Genomic DNA, 16029 nt, shown 5'->3' on the forward strand with positions numbered 1-16029 from the left:
TTAAGCTTGTATCAGACAAAATATGTAGAGGTCTAACAAGAAATGACTGTTGCATTTAATACAAAATACTGTTTCACGTAATTACAATAATAAAATCTTTTTTTATAGCTATCATCGTCCACTGTTTTCTAATTACTCTTGCAATAATATTTTGTATTAAGTTATTAAACTATGCGACAAACTTTGAATTGTGAAAATAAATATTAATATAGAATAATAATATGTGTAATAATAACAAGAAAGGCATAATTAAGTAATAGGGTTATCTCGCAAATGAAGGCTTAGGGAGTATCCACGCACTTTAGATCACATAAAAAACCACGTACCAAGATGGAATCAAACACAAAAACAATGTTCGTAACTTTCTCCTCACATATCTCCCTATTTTTCCCATATTTAAATCAAATTAGTAGATTGCTCACAACTAATCGCCTTTTAAAAGATTTTTATTTTCAATGTAAAATTCTGTTGTCATAGTAATTCCGAATTGTAACACTATTACAACAATATCTTACAGTGACGTTTAAACTAACCCTTAACAACGTTGTTTAGTTAGTAACAGATAATCGAATGTACATATTTAAAAAAACTTTAAACAATACTTTCTTTCACGTGCTACAATATCACAATGACGTAAAAATAAGAATAAATATAAACACACACTTGCATATTTGTTAATGTAAGTTGTTTTTTTTTTTTGATAAAGATTGTTTATTTTTTGAATTTCGCACAAAGCTACTCGAGGGCTGGCTATCTGCGCTAGCCGTCCCTAATTTATTAGTATAAGACTAGAGGGAAGGCAGCGAGTTATAACCACCCACCGCCAACTCTTTTACCAACGAATAGTGGGATTGACCGCACATTATAACGCCCCACGGCTGAAAGGGCGAGCATGTTTGGCGCGACGGAGATGCGAACCCGGACCATCAGATTACGAGTCGCACGCCTTAACACGCTTGGCCTTGCCGAGCCTTTTTGATAAAGAAAATTTTATATGATTTATATTGTTTTTGCCAGTTATTTCTGCTCCATGAGGACCCTTCATAGCCAAGCGAGTTACGGCGTGCGACTCGCATCCCCGTCGCGCCAAACATGCTAGCTTTTTCAGCCGTTGGAGCGTTATAAAGTGACGGTCAATCCCACTATTCGTTGGCAAAAGAGTAGCCCAGGAGTTGGCGGTGGGTGGTGATGACTAGCTGCCTTCCCTCTAGTCTTACACTGCTAAATTAGGGACGGCTAGTGCAGATAGCCCTCGAATAGCTTTGCGCGAAATAAGAAAAACAAACAAACAATCTACTCTGAAAAATCAAAGAAGTGATTATGCTTAACCATGTGTTCAACTTATGAGAAAGAGCTTCGAAATGTTCTTTCAGTATTGTTGGAAAACGTCTGTTAGTTTCTCTGACACAAGATGTATTATTCTTTATGTCGAATTTGTTAAACCGATCCAGCATTTTTGAAGAGCACGCTATATCTGGTTTATTAGATAATCTACGCTTGTCATTAAAATGCATAGATTGGAAAACTCTAGTCATCAGTGTTAGTTAGGCCTGTTGTAGTTTATAATACTGTATTCTTTATTTAGTCCACTAGAGATAACAAATAATATGAAGTGTCTAATAGCATTTCAACCATTTGTTGTCCGTCACATCCATTGCCGACGGCAGATTTCTTGCTAAAAAAGAACTTACTTATCAGAGCGGCCCGGCATGACCAGGTGGGTTAAGGCGTTTGACTCGTAATCCGAGGGTTGCGGGTTCGAATCCCTGTCGAACCGAACATGCTCGCCCTTTCAGCCATGGGGGCATTATAATGTGACGCTCAATCCCACTATTCGCTGGTAAAAGAGTTGGCGGTGGATGGTAATAACTAGCTGCCTTCCTTCTAGTCTTACACTACTAAATTAGGGACGGCTAGCGCAGATAGCCCTCGAGTAGCTTTGCGCGAAATTCAAAACAAACATACAATTCGATGTCGTTTAGGCATATGAAGATACAGTGAAGGGAAACCTTACAATAACAAAATATTTTCTACATTGGCTAAGAATGTTGAAAACTACCATATCCATTAATGTAATATTAGATCTTCACGATTCTAATAACACAATATATCAATCTAGCTTTGCTGCGTTGTTCTTACATTATAGACTTGGAATGTTATATTCCTTATTACAATTCCACCTTTCTCACCTGGGCCCGGCATGGCCAAGTGGATTAAGGCGTTCGATTCATAATTCGAGTAATGCTCTCCCTTTCAGCCATGGGGGCGTTATAATCTGACGGTCAATCCCACTATTCGTTGGTAAAAAAGTAGCCCAAGAGTTGGCTGTGGGTGGTGATGACTAGCTGCCTTCCCTTTAATCTTACACTACTAAATTATGGACGGCTAGCGCAGATAGCCCTCGTGCAGCTTTACGTAAAATTCAAAAACAAACAATCAAAGCCTCTCTCACCCAATGTTTTGTTTTAGTTATTTTTTTAGTTAATATTTTCTTTTATTAGCTGTCGTAAAATGGTACAACGGGAAACATGTAGGCCTACAATGCTAAAAATCAAGTATACATATCTATGGTTGGCACAGGAGAAATAATCCATTGCACAGATTTGTTCTTGACACAGAAGAAATTTTTAGTCCGTCTATTTTATAAAAAAAAAATTAAAATAATAAACTTTCTAAGAAACTATTCTCTTTTGTATGAATTTTATAAGAAAAATCACATTCAATAAAAAAAAAATTTAATTTTTTTTGGCTATTTCCTTTGTTTCTGAAGTTGTAAAATAAATTAAGAAAATGTTTTGGTAACTTGAGACCTGTATTGATGTAGAATTTGTGGTAGCATATCATTATTGATGTTTTATTTATTCGGAAAGAAAATAGGCTATTTTTATCTGAAAGTGTGTGATTTTTTTTATTATATTAAATTAACTTTCATGATAAATATTATTACTCAAGTGTTAACATTTAGAAATTTCATCACTTCTAAAAGTGCCTGAAGGTGTCACACATGAATAATCGGATAAGTTAAGGTATGATTAGTTTTTAAACTTTATTTATTCTTTTCTTGAGTTATGATTAGACTTCTGACTCGAAATTTGCAGGTCTCGGGAATCCCGCCACCAAAAATGCTCGCGTTTTCAATCGTGGGGGAGATATAACGTGACAGCCAGTTGAAATACACCATAGCCCATTGTTTAGCTTTGTGCTTAATAGTGACAGCCAGTTGAAATACACCATAGCCCATTGTTTAGCTTTGTGCTTAATAGTGACAGCCAGTTGAAATACACCATAGCCCATTGTTTAGCTTTGTGCTTAATAGTGACAGCCAGTTGAAATACACCATAGCCCATTGTTTAGCTTTGTGCTTAATAGTGACAGCCAGTTGAAATACACCATAGCCCATTGTTTAGCTTTGTGCTTAATAGTGACAGCCAGTTGAAATACACCACAGCCCATTGTGTGGCTTTGTGCTTAATAGTGACAGCCAGTTGAAATACACCATAGCCCATTGTTTAGCTTTGTGCTTAATAGTGACAGCCAGTTGAAATACACCATAGCCCATTGTGTAGCTTTGTGCTTAATAGTGACAGCCAGTTGAAATACACCATAGCCCATTGTTTAGCTTTGTGCTTAATAGTGACAGCCAGTTGAAATACACCATAGCCCATTGTGTGGCTTTGTGCTTAATAGTGACAGCCAGTTGAAATACACCATAGCCCATTGTTTAGCTTTGTGCTTAATAGTGACAGCCAGTTGAAATACACCATAGCCCATTGTTTAGCTTTGTGCTTAATAGTGACAGCCAGTTGAAATACACCACAGCCATTGTGTGGCTTTGTGCTTAATAGTGACAGCCAGTTGAAATACACCATAGCCCATTGTTTAGCTTTGTGCTTAATAGTGACAGCCAGTTGAAATACACCATAGCCCATTGTTTAGCTTTGTGCTTAATAGTGACAGCCAGTTGAAATACACCATAGCCCATTGTTTAGCTTTGTGCTTAATAGTGACAGCCAGTTGAAATACACCATAGCCCATTGTTTAGCTTTGTGCTTAATAGTGACAGCCAGTTGAAATACACCACAGCCCATTGTTTACTTTGTGCTTAATAGTGACCAGTTGAAATACACCATAGCCCATTGTTTAGCTTTGTGCTTAATAGTGACAGCCAGTTGAAATACACCATAGCCCATTGTTTAGCTTTGTGCTTAATAGTGACAGCCAGTTGAAATACACCATAGCCCATTGTTTAGCTTTGTGCTTAATAGTGACAGCCAGTTGAAATACACCATAGCCCATTGTTTAGCTTTGTGCTTAATAGTGACAGCCAGTTGAAATACACCATAGCCCATTGTTTAGCTTTGTGCTTAATAGTGACAGCCAGTTGAAATACACCATAGCCCATTGTTTAGCTTTGTTTAGCTTTGTGCTTAATAGTGACAGCCAGTTGAAATACACCATAGCCCATTGTGTGGCTTTGTGCTTAATAGTGACAGCCAGTTGAAATACACCATAGCCCATTTGTAGCTTTGTGCTTAATAGTGACAGCCAGTTGAAATACACCACAGTTCATTGTGTGGCTTTGTGCTTAATAGTGACAGCCAGTTGAAATACACCATAGCCCATTGTTTAGCTTTGTGCTTAATAGTGACAGCCAGTTGAAATACACCATAGCCCATTGTGTGGCTTTGTGCTTAATAGTGACAGCCAGTTGAAATACACCATAGCCCATTGTGTGGCTTTGTGCTTAATAGTGACAGCCAGTTGAAATACACCATAGCCCATTGTTTGGCTTTGTGCTTAATAGTGACAGCCAGTTGAAATACACCATAGCCCATTGTTTAGCTTTGTGCTTAATAGTGACAGCCAGTTGAAATACACCATAGCCCGTTGTTCTTAATAACAAATAACAAAAATTAATGGACTGAACCCCCACTAAATTACCAGACACTGAGTGAAAGTTTCCCAAATTTAGAAAAAAAATTGATACAAAACACAAGAATTAAAGTTTAATTTAGATATTAAATCCAAATATTTAGATAGATAAATCTAAACAGGTATTTTGTAGGATTGGTTTGTTTGTTTTTGAATTTCGCGCAAAGCTACTCGAGGGCTCTCTGCGCTAGCTGTCCCTAATTAAGCAGCGTAAGATTAGAGGGAAGAAAATTAATCATCACCGCCCACCGCCAACTCTTGGGCTACTCTTTTACCAACGAATAATGGGATTGACCGTCATATTATAACGCCCCCATCACGCTGAAAAAGCGAGCATGTTTGGTACGACGGGGATGCGAACCCGCGACCCTCACATTAGCGAATCTCACCCTTAATTCACGTAGCCATGTCGGGCTTTTGGGATTGGTATGCACATCTAACCCTATAACGTTATTACTCTAGTGAATGGAGAGGGGGGACATCTACAGCCTTCGAGACGATGGAGACGGAATCGAGAAGTTGGCGATGATATAACTGACCAGCTGTTTCTTGTCTAGTCTACCCCTGGTAACTCAGCGATAAGTCAGTGAGCTTACAACGCTAACATAGGATTTCGATACCCGCAATAGGCAAAATACGGATAGCTCTTTATGTAACTTTGTGCTTTGCAAACTCTCTAATCTATCAGTTAAAAACCATGAATGTCTAAGCGCAGATAGCTGTATAGCTTCGCGTAAAAATTATGAAGTGAACAAATACTGCACAATTTTGTAACTCAAGTTTACAGATGGGCGAATAGGAAATTAAGAGTAGTTCAAGTTACCCTTGACTTAGGTTTGTATTGTGTAAGAAACAAAACATGTATTTCATTACAGCAAAAACAACTATTTTCATAATAGATGGTAATTAACACTAGATAATAATCATAATAGATCGAGATATCTCCATAGGGTAACAACGAGTGTTAAAAAGTTTCTGGGTTGAATACATCTTTCTAAACACAGTTAAAATAGTGTTGTAAATTGTTACCAAGATGAAGTTATTTCAATATTGTAGTTTTTGTATTCAGTAGAGTTTATCAGCCAGACTCTAATAGTATTGACTCAAATACTATTATTAAAATAACATATTTTTATTATATTTGTTGTAGTATTTGTTCTTAATTAATTTTTTTTACTATTATCATTACAATTTATTTTATCTTTTAGCATAACAATTATAATATTTCTTGCAATGTTTCTTGACCTTATAATATCATTTTTATTTTAACTTATTAGACTTCGGACTTCTTTTTGTAAAGAAACTTAAGGAGTGTGTTCTTTTTTTTCGTTGTGGTTTTCTAAACGTCTCACCTGTAGAAGGTTTGGGTAAGAGACGAATGTTTGTGCATTAATTTAAAAACAAAAAACGTAATGATTGTCCAAAATAATTATTTAGTACAAACACGTTATATAGTGCTGATTATGTTACGTTACAACTATTTTGAATATGCAAATCAAGTCATATGACAACCACAACCGAAATAATGTCCTTGTGGAACGGAATGTATCAGGACTACATTTTGACATTGTTTAGTGTTTCATAGGAAGAGTGACCCCAACAAAAACTGATCACTTTGGGAAGGATATGTAATGACTCTCTACAACACTTTATGGTATTAATACACTTAGGTAACAAATGTGCAATGTAATGACTCTCTATAACACTTTATGGTATTAATACACTTAGGTAACAAATGTGCAATGTAATGACTCTGTATAACACTTTATGGTATTAATACACTTAGGTAACAAATGTGCAATGTAATGACTCTCTATAACACTTTATGGTATTAATACAAATGGTAACAAATGGTGCAATGTAATGACTCTCTATAACACTTTATGGTATTAATACACTTAGGTAACAAATGTGCAATGTAATGACTCTCTATAACACTTTATGGTATTAATACACTTAGGTAACAAATGTGCAATGTAATGACTCTCTATAACACTTTATGGTATTAATACACTTAGGTAACAAATGTGCAATGTAATGACTCTCTATAACACTTTATGGTATTAATACACTTAGGTAACAAATGTGCAATGTAATGACTCTCTATAACACTTTATGGTGGTAACAAATGTGCAATGTAATGACTCTCTATAACACTTTATGGTATTAATACACTTAGGTAACAAATGTGCAATGTAATGACTCTCTATAACACTTTATGGTATTAATACACTTAGGTAACAAATGTGCAATGTAATGACTCTCTATAACACTTTATGGTATTAATACACTTAGGTAACAAATGTGCAATGTAATGACTCTCTATAACACTTTATGGTATTAATACACTTAGGTAACAAATGTGCAATGTAATGACTCTCTATAACACTTTATGGTATTAATACACTTAGGTAACAAATGTGCAATGTAATGACTCTCTATAACACTTTATGGTATTAATACACTTAGGTAACAAATGTGCAATGTAATGACTCTCTATAACACTTTATGGTATTAATACACTTAGGTAACAAATGTGCAATGTAATGACTCTCTATAACACTTTATGGTATTAATACACTTAGGTAACAAATGTGCAATGTAATGACTCTCTATAACACTTTATGGTATTAATACACTTAGGTAACAAATGTGCAATGTAATGACTCTCTATAACACTTTATGGTATTAATACACTTAGGTAACAAATGTGCAATGTAATGACTCTCTATAACACTTTATGGTATTAATACACTTAGGTAACAAATGTGCAATGTAATGACTCTCTATAACACTTTATGGTATTAATACACTTAGGTAACAAATGTGCAATGTAATGACTCTCTATAACACTTTATGGTATTAATACACTTAGGTAACAAATGTGCAATGTAATGACTCTCTATAACACTTTATGGTATTAATACACTTAGGTAACAAATGTGCAATGTAATGACTCTCTATAACACTTTATGGTATTAATACACTTAGGTAACAAATGTGCAATGTAATGACTCTCTATAACACTATAACACTTTATGGTATCTAATAACACTTTATGGTATTAATACACTGGTAACAAATGTGCAATGTAATGACTCTCTATAACACTTTATGGTATTAATACACTTAGGTAACAAATGTGCAATGTAATGACTCTCTATAACACTTTATGGTATTAATACACTTTAACAAATGTGCAATGTAATGACTCTCTATAACACTTTATGGTATTAATACACTTAGGTAACAAATGTGCAATGTAATGACTCTCTATAACACTTTATGGTATTAATACACTTAGGTAACAAATGTGCAATGTAATGACTCTCTATAACACTTTATGGTATTAATACACTTAGGTAACAAATGTGCAATGTAATGACTCTCTATAACACTTTATGGTATTAATACACTTAGGTAACAAATGTGCAATGTAATGACTCTCTATAACACTTTATGGTATTAATACACTTAGGTAACAAATGTGCAATGTAATGACTCTCTATAACACTTTATGGTATTAATACACTTAGGTAACAAATGTGCAATGTAATGACTCTCTATAACACTTTATGGTATTAATACACTTAGGTAACAAATGTGCAATGTAATGACTCTCTATAACACTTTATGGTATTAATACACTTAGGTAACAAATGTGCAATGTAATGACTCTCTATAACACTTTATGGTATTAATACACTTAGGTAACAAATGTGCAATGTAATGACTCTCTATAACACTTTATGGTATTAATACACTTAGGTAACAAATGTGCAATGTAATGACTCTCTATAACACTTTATGGTATTAATACACTTAGGTAACAAATGTGCAATGTAATGACTCTCTATAACACTTTATGGTATTAATACACTTAGGTAACAAATGTGTCTTCAGATCGTGAGGGATTTAAAATTTCCGACACTTCTTTACTTAATAGCATTGGAGAAAATAGAAATATGGATCAACCAGGGGTTATCCAGAAAAAGACCTGCAACAAGTCGTACTGTAATTATGGTAATCAAAGTGCGATGTCATATAATAGGTAAAATCCATGAACATAAAGGTCAGCGTCAAAAGCCATTCACTTGTATGTAACCTACGCAAGACGAATCTCCGTCCGGGAAAACGATATAAGTGTCAACAAAAGATACTTCTATGACACATCCGTTCAATCGTCACAGATAGCTGTAGAATGAAACCAGTATCATATTATTCCATGTAAAGGTATACCGGTAAAGCCTCTGGTCTTTATATATATGGATTTCTGTACGATCAGATTATTGAAACGAACGCTCTATAACCGACATCCTTGCACAGTGGGTGGATTATGGAAAGAAAGTATGAAGGGTCTGTGTTTTTTTTTATGTGACATTCTTTCGAGGGATCATTTTACAACACAAACTGTGCTGTTTGGCTGTTGTCAACCAACACTAGCATCAGATAGGTTGTGATCGTACGTGGCGACATGAATTATAAGGACATTATAAATCCTTTTCATATAACATGTCCGTCCTTCTCTATAGCTTTTAACTCATCATATCCGTAACATTCATTCAAGTGTTTTCCTTAAACGTTGTTAATGATGCTTCCACAACAAGGGCCATGCAAGTTTTTCATTAATGTTCAATTGAACATAATATTTTGCAAACGTTTGGTAGAAGTGCAACATAAGGCTAATGAAAGTTGTTGGTGTTCTAGTTCAATGCTTCACAATGAACTACATTCACTCTCTTCACCACCGCAAGATCCCTGGATTTAGGAGTCAGAAGTCCGTAAACTTACCGCTGACAAAAGCTTAATATCTGTTTTGTTTGCTTTGAATTTCGAGCAAAGCTACACGAGAGATATCTGTATAATTTGCAAAAGATGAAATAATTTATACATTGGACAAACAGGCCGACGATTCGGTAACTGAGCACGAAAACATATAAATCATATTAAACTGTAGAACCAAGATACACCTGTAGGTAAACATTTCACCATCAATAACCACTCAGTTGAGAACTTTTCGATTCTTTGACATATGAGTGCTCCAACAAACACTCACTAAAGAGAACGACTCGAAAGATGATTAATCTATAAGCTGGGGGTGCGACAACCATCTGATTTAAATTAACGCTTTTCTTTCCTGCAGATTTCTATTTTTCATTCTTTGTTAAAATTTTAATTGCTATAAACGTGTTTTTTTTTGGTAAGGGTGTTACTACCCATACTAGTCGTCCTGAGATACAAAATTTTCAATGGTTCCCTATTAAAACCATAGGCCCTAGCAGGGGCGTAGCCAGGGGTTACCCCCCATGGACCTAAACTTTTTAGACAAGTTCAGTTGCCACCTGTGAAGTTTCATAAAGATCCGTGATTGCATGGCAGATAATTTCACACACAACAAATGGTCAAATGGAAATTTCTGATTGAACACTCTTTTAATACAGCAATTTTTGTCAAAACTAGAGAAATACAATCGAATATCTATGAAAGGCTCAAACACCTGTTCGTTCTTGTCAGAACATCTACAACACAGTTTGGTTCAACTTTGATATCACGGTGAATGTATAATGAGGCCAGGTCATTCAATCGATCTTCAGTGGTGGTATTTCTCAAATACGTTTTGAGTCTTCTGAGAGTTGAAAACGAACGCTCCACTGAGCTCGTTGACACAGGCAGCGTGACAAATACTTTCAACAGTCTAGAAATGACTGGGAACATTTCTGCATTGCACATTGCATATGCATCTATGACATTTTTTGGTCTGTTGTTTGCAAGTGATTTGTACCAAACCCTAAGTTCACCTACTGCAGCTAGTGAAGTGCTGTCAATGTCAGTCTTGTATATATTGACCAACTCTTTAATTTGGTCACATTGTTGTGCTGTAGGTTCTGACCGTTCTGTGGTAGATCCTGATGGTAGAAGACACATGAAGTTTGTAAGGAGAGTTTTGTGACTGGACAGATGGCCACATATTTGTGAAAGAAAGTCATCAACAAATGGCAGAAATACAACAATACAAAAGTACTCCTCAGAGCTAGTGGTTTGTGAAATAGCACCGTACATCTGTCTTTTAGCCTGCCTTGGCATTATGATGTCAATTTGAAGCTCACTACACAGAGTTTGAGCCTCACAGAAAATGTTGTTAACTTCATTCACAGTATTATTTCTGAGTAAACGGATTAAATCTTCCACTATTTCTGCGTGATGCATCGCAGCAACTAAATCAATGTTCTGTTGCTGCAGTAAGTTGCATAGAGGTAAACTAAAGGAAAACAATCTAGCAATGATAAGTAGAGTGATGATGAATTCTGGCTGTGTTAAAAAACACAACAATTGATTAGCTGACGCGACAGAATCTCTGTCTTGCCAACCTGATATGGTCTCAAGGAGATCTGCAACTGCATGGATTAAATCTAGAAAGGCAATGACTGAGTTATGCTTCTCAAACCACCGGATGGGGCAGAGACCTTTCAAACTTTTTTTTTTTTCAATTCAGTTGCTTTATTCTCCACATAAAGAGCCAAAACGTGCTTTCGTTTGTGTGTATTAAGAAAGTTTTCAGTGCCAGAAATTACTTCCATGCAATTTCGCACAAGAACTTCTTTACAAGCATCAGAAGTTTAGGGAATGGGCACTGCAGTGTACATAGGGTGCAAGTTGGAATTTATCAGTTATGTGTCTCTGGACACCATTGAATTTCACACTCATAGAAGCAGCACCGTCGTATCCTTGTCCTCACAGGTAAGCCATGTCAATACCATATTTTGTCAGATTGGTTATGATAACATCAACCAAGTTTCTGCCTGTCACATCATAAACAGGTATAAATTGCAAAAAATTTATATTTTCAGTTTGTGTATGGAAATTTCACTAGTTGTCCCAATTTCTGGCTTCCAACACCAGCACCATCATTAGCAAAAAGAAAGCAGTACTTGCAGAAAGCATCCTTTGCATGTTAACTGTAGAGTAGCCATCTCCACTGTGAAAGCCAACGATGCTGAAAACGCAGCTTTCTTGGACCACACTGGGGGAAAATGTAATCACTCCCTGGCTTCCAGGCATTCTCAAGGAGGCATATTTTGGTTTCAGCGTTTATCTAAAAGAGACAGAAAGACATAGTTCTAATTCAGTTATTTTGCACATAGGAAAGTTTGTTATGAGAGTACAATAACTTCGAAGAGAAAGGCTTAGAGTTGTACTTTACAGAGCAAGCCTAACATCCTGTGGCTGTTGACCTACAATCACTAGCAGCAATGAATATTCAGTCTAAAACTCATCAGAGTGTTTGCATGATTTTTAATACAAAATTAATATAATGAGGAGTCGACTCACCTGTTTACCAATGCTGACATCATCTCAGATATGTAATTTCCAATGTACCAGACTGAACCTGAGATAGTAGTGGTAGCACTGGTAGAAGGCCACGGTGATGACTCTGACAATTCTGATTCAACCTGATTGGCTGCAGCAGATTGATCAGGTTCAGCCTCATGAATGGGTTTTTAAAGAACCCATGCAGTGTCTTTTGCTTTTTCAGGCTTGACATAGTGAATGATTGTATATTGCAACTTCTGTTTGTCAACGTCACATTCACAGTACCATTGGCGCCATTGAATGATTCACTATAGATGGCGCCAATGGTTCAAGGTTAGTGCCATGGTGCTGCCAGCCTGTCACGGTGCCACCCACTGTTTATTTGTGTAGTTAATTCTTGAAATCCATGGAATCTGAACATACACTGTCCATGATATTTGAATACAGATTATACACACTATACATATATTTTACACTCTCCTGAGTGACTCTATATTTTATATATTGATGACAGGACTGTAGGCCTACTTTGCTGGGCCTGATAGCTTTAAGTTATATATTATATTATATATATAATATATATGTTTATGTATGATTACAAAAATAAGGCAAACACCTCAGTGTTCCATTCTGAAATCTGTCAAAAAGGTGGTCTCAAAATGAGACCAGGCTCAAACTAATAAATAAAAAAATCAGGCTAATAAAAGCCTAATTCAGGCTTTTCTTTTATGTTTTTATTTAAAAATTTTCCCGGGGGTCATGCCTCCGCACCTCTCAAGCATGGCTTAGTGCCTGCGGCGCTTGCATCAAGCACTCAACTAAACCCCTCTAATGGTCATTTCTGGCTACGCTCCCTGGGCCCTAGGGCTGAGCCCCCTTTAGCTCCTACCTAAACACGCCACTGCTTTACATGACTTCTAACGTTTATGTAATAGATGTAATTTTGCCTATAAATTACACCGTCAACATTTCCAAATACTTCGCACGCAAGTTCTATGAATTCTGCGCATGCGCCATTATTGTAAACTGTACGATCTGATGAAGAGTGCTACCTCGAAACGTCATCCTTCTTTAAATAACAATACGTATATATAATTGGCGACTTTTCAACCTGTTATTTTATTTTAATATATTTTTGTCAGTTATGCAGTTTTAATTATATTTGTCTTGCAAGGGATCGCACCAATAGATAAGCCTATTCGTAGTCCTCACAATCGTTTACGGCCCAGCATGGCCAAGCGTGTTAAGGCGTGCGACTCGTAATCTGAGGGTCGCGGGTTCGCATCCACGTCGCGCCAAACATGCTCGCCCTTTCAGCCGTAGGGGCGTTATAATGTGACGATCAATCCACTATTCGTTGATAAAAGAGTAGCCCAAAAGTTGGCGGTGGGTAATGATGACTAGCTGCCTTCCCTCTAGTCTTACACTGCTAAATTAGGGACGGCTAGCACAGATAGCCCTCGAGTAGCTTTGTGCGAAATTAAAAAACAAACAACCAAACACACCGTTACAGATTGGGCTATATCTGCAGTGCTCACTACAAGCATCGAAACCTGGTTTTTAGGGTTAGAGGTCTTCACACTTGTCGCTGAGTGGGATCATGCAGTTATTCAGCCTTTCCTATAGGTGTTTGTTTGTTAGTTAAGTGAGAAGTTAGCCCAATGATCTATCAGTGATGCGCTCACTGCAAGTGATGGAAACCCTGTTTTAACGGTGTGAGCTCTCTAACAGGACATTTTAATATGATTTTATTTATGTAAATTATTATTAATAATAACAAACTGGAGGAATTTTGCGATCAATGTTATTTTTTCCTTGTAGGGTATATTATTTGTACCGTACAAATCAAGTGAAGATTTTATCCCCAAGAATAAATAAAACTCGGACGTCAGAGGAAGCAAACACAAGCGACTAAATAAAAGAAACATTTATTCACAATAGTGTGTTATGTGGCCCACCTACCGGCAGGCATCTTAAACTCCATTGTAACTTCACTGGCTGTTGGGAATGGAAACGGATGCTTTTCCGAGAATTATATTATACCGCGCTATACTGCATTATACCAGATACGGTATCCCACAATCCATAGCTACCTACGTTACCAACTATTCCAAATAGCAGCAAAACGTGTTACAAAAATAAGCATATTTGCTGCTTTCTGTTTAAAAGTGCATAAAAAGTACAAACCACAGCGTTAAACTTCTAAAATTTTCAATCAGAAATGTTGGTTTCAGCTCTCAGTGTGTTTGGACTCTTTTTGTTTTGTTTTTAAAAATATATATATTGTAATTTGAACACAAGAAATATAAGAAATTTAACACTGTTTTCATTGAATTGTCTGAGTGAGCTTGTTATACAGAAACGACACATCACACTCCAGTTTCAGAAAAAAGTTAAGACATTTCTGAGTTGACCTATAAAGATAGACCAGAAGGAAAACAACTTTATTTTTCAGATTTTTATTAATGAAAATTGAGAAAGACAGCTAGTTCTTTTTGACACGCAAAATTATATCAGAAAAGAAAATTATATTTAACATCCACGTGCTTGCTCTCTTACCAACGTGACAAGCAGTCACTTTCGTCAGGAGTTCGTGAAAAAGATATGTGGTCGGAAACTAAACAGGAAGCTACTTGTGGAAGTTAAAACTAATAATGTCAGTCATTTCACAACTTGAACCTTTAAGTGGGAACCACCGCGCGTGCGTGTGTGTGTTCTTATAGCAAAGACGCATCAGGTCATCAGTGTCCATCGAGGGAAACCAAACCCCTGATTTTAGCGGTGTAAATCCGAAGACTTACCGCTGTTCCAGCAGAGGACAATTGGAACCAGAATCTAAACACAACTAAATGAAGATTGCTGCTCTAGTCAGTATTGGTGGATTCTCAGAGTTTACCCAGAGATCCGAAACGGCGATGACAGTCGCTAATTCACACTCGTAAATTTACTCTGTAAGCGGGAGCACAACATGTTCGATTCTCAATCATGCAAGTAGTGAATACATCAGCTGATAAATGTATCATTGAAGAGTATATACTACATACATATAACAGTACTAAAGTGAATAAAACTGTAGATTAATTAGAATGTATATAAATAAATAATAATGACATATCTGTCTACCATCTGCAGGAATCGAACCTCGGAATTATGTGTGAATCTGTAAAATCACCGTTGGTCCATCGGAGTAATTCAATAAGCAAAGATTTGGGAGGCAAACCAAAATAATCCGTCTTAAAACCCTGACATGTGCACGAGTACTGGTTTGATAGGTATGTCCGTCTAGAGACATCACCAACAACAGTAACCAGAAACTATTTGGCAAACCCACAATAATTAACACACTGCACTTTAGCGTAAGAACTAGGCCTAACAAAATCGAATACTAGCCCTAATAACAAATATATGCTAAGCCTAACTGTAGCGTCGCATATTTTAACCATAGAACGAGGCGTAACAATCAGAAACCTAACTGATTTATGAAGGTTAAAGAATATAAAGCCTCCTGCTAGTACAGCGGTAAGTCTACTGATTTACAATGCTAAAATCAGGGGTTCGATTCCCCTCGGTGGGCACAGCAGATATCCCGAGGTGGCTTTGCTATAAGAAACAATACAATACAAAATAAAAAATATAAAATGTCTAGATTAACCTGTTGACTGCCAAGTATTTCAGCTGCTACAATACAACTCTAATGCTTCTTCATTTTGTAACTTTTTCGTGACGTCATTTTGGATCGAAAGTGAAACAATTTGTAAGTAGGTCAAATGCATGTATGGTGCTGAC

This window comes from Tachypleus tridentatus, chromosome 3 (genome assembly GCF_004210375.1).
Source record: "Tachypleus tridentatus isolate NWPU-2018 chromosome 3, ASM421037v1, whole genome shotgun sequence".
NCBI classification, from domain to species: Eukaryota; Metazoa; Arthropoda; class Merostomata; order Xiphosura; family Limulidae; genus Tachypleus; species Tachypleus tridentatus.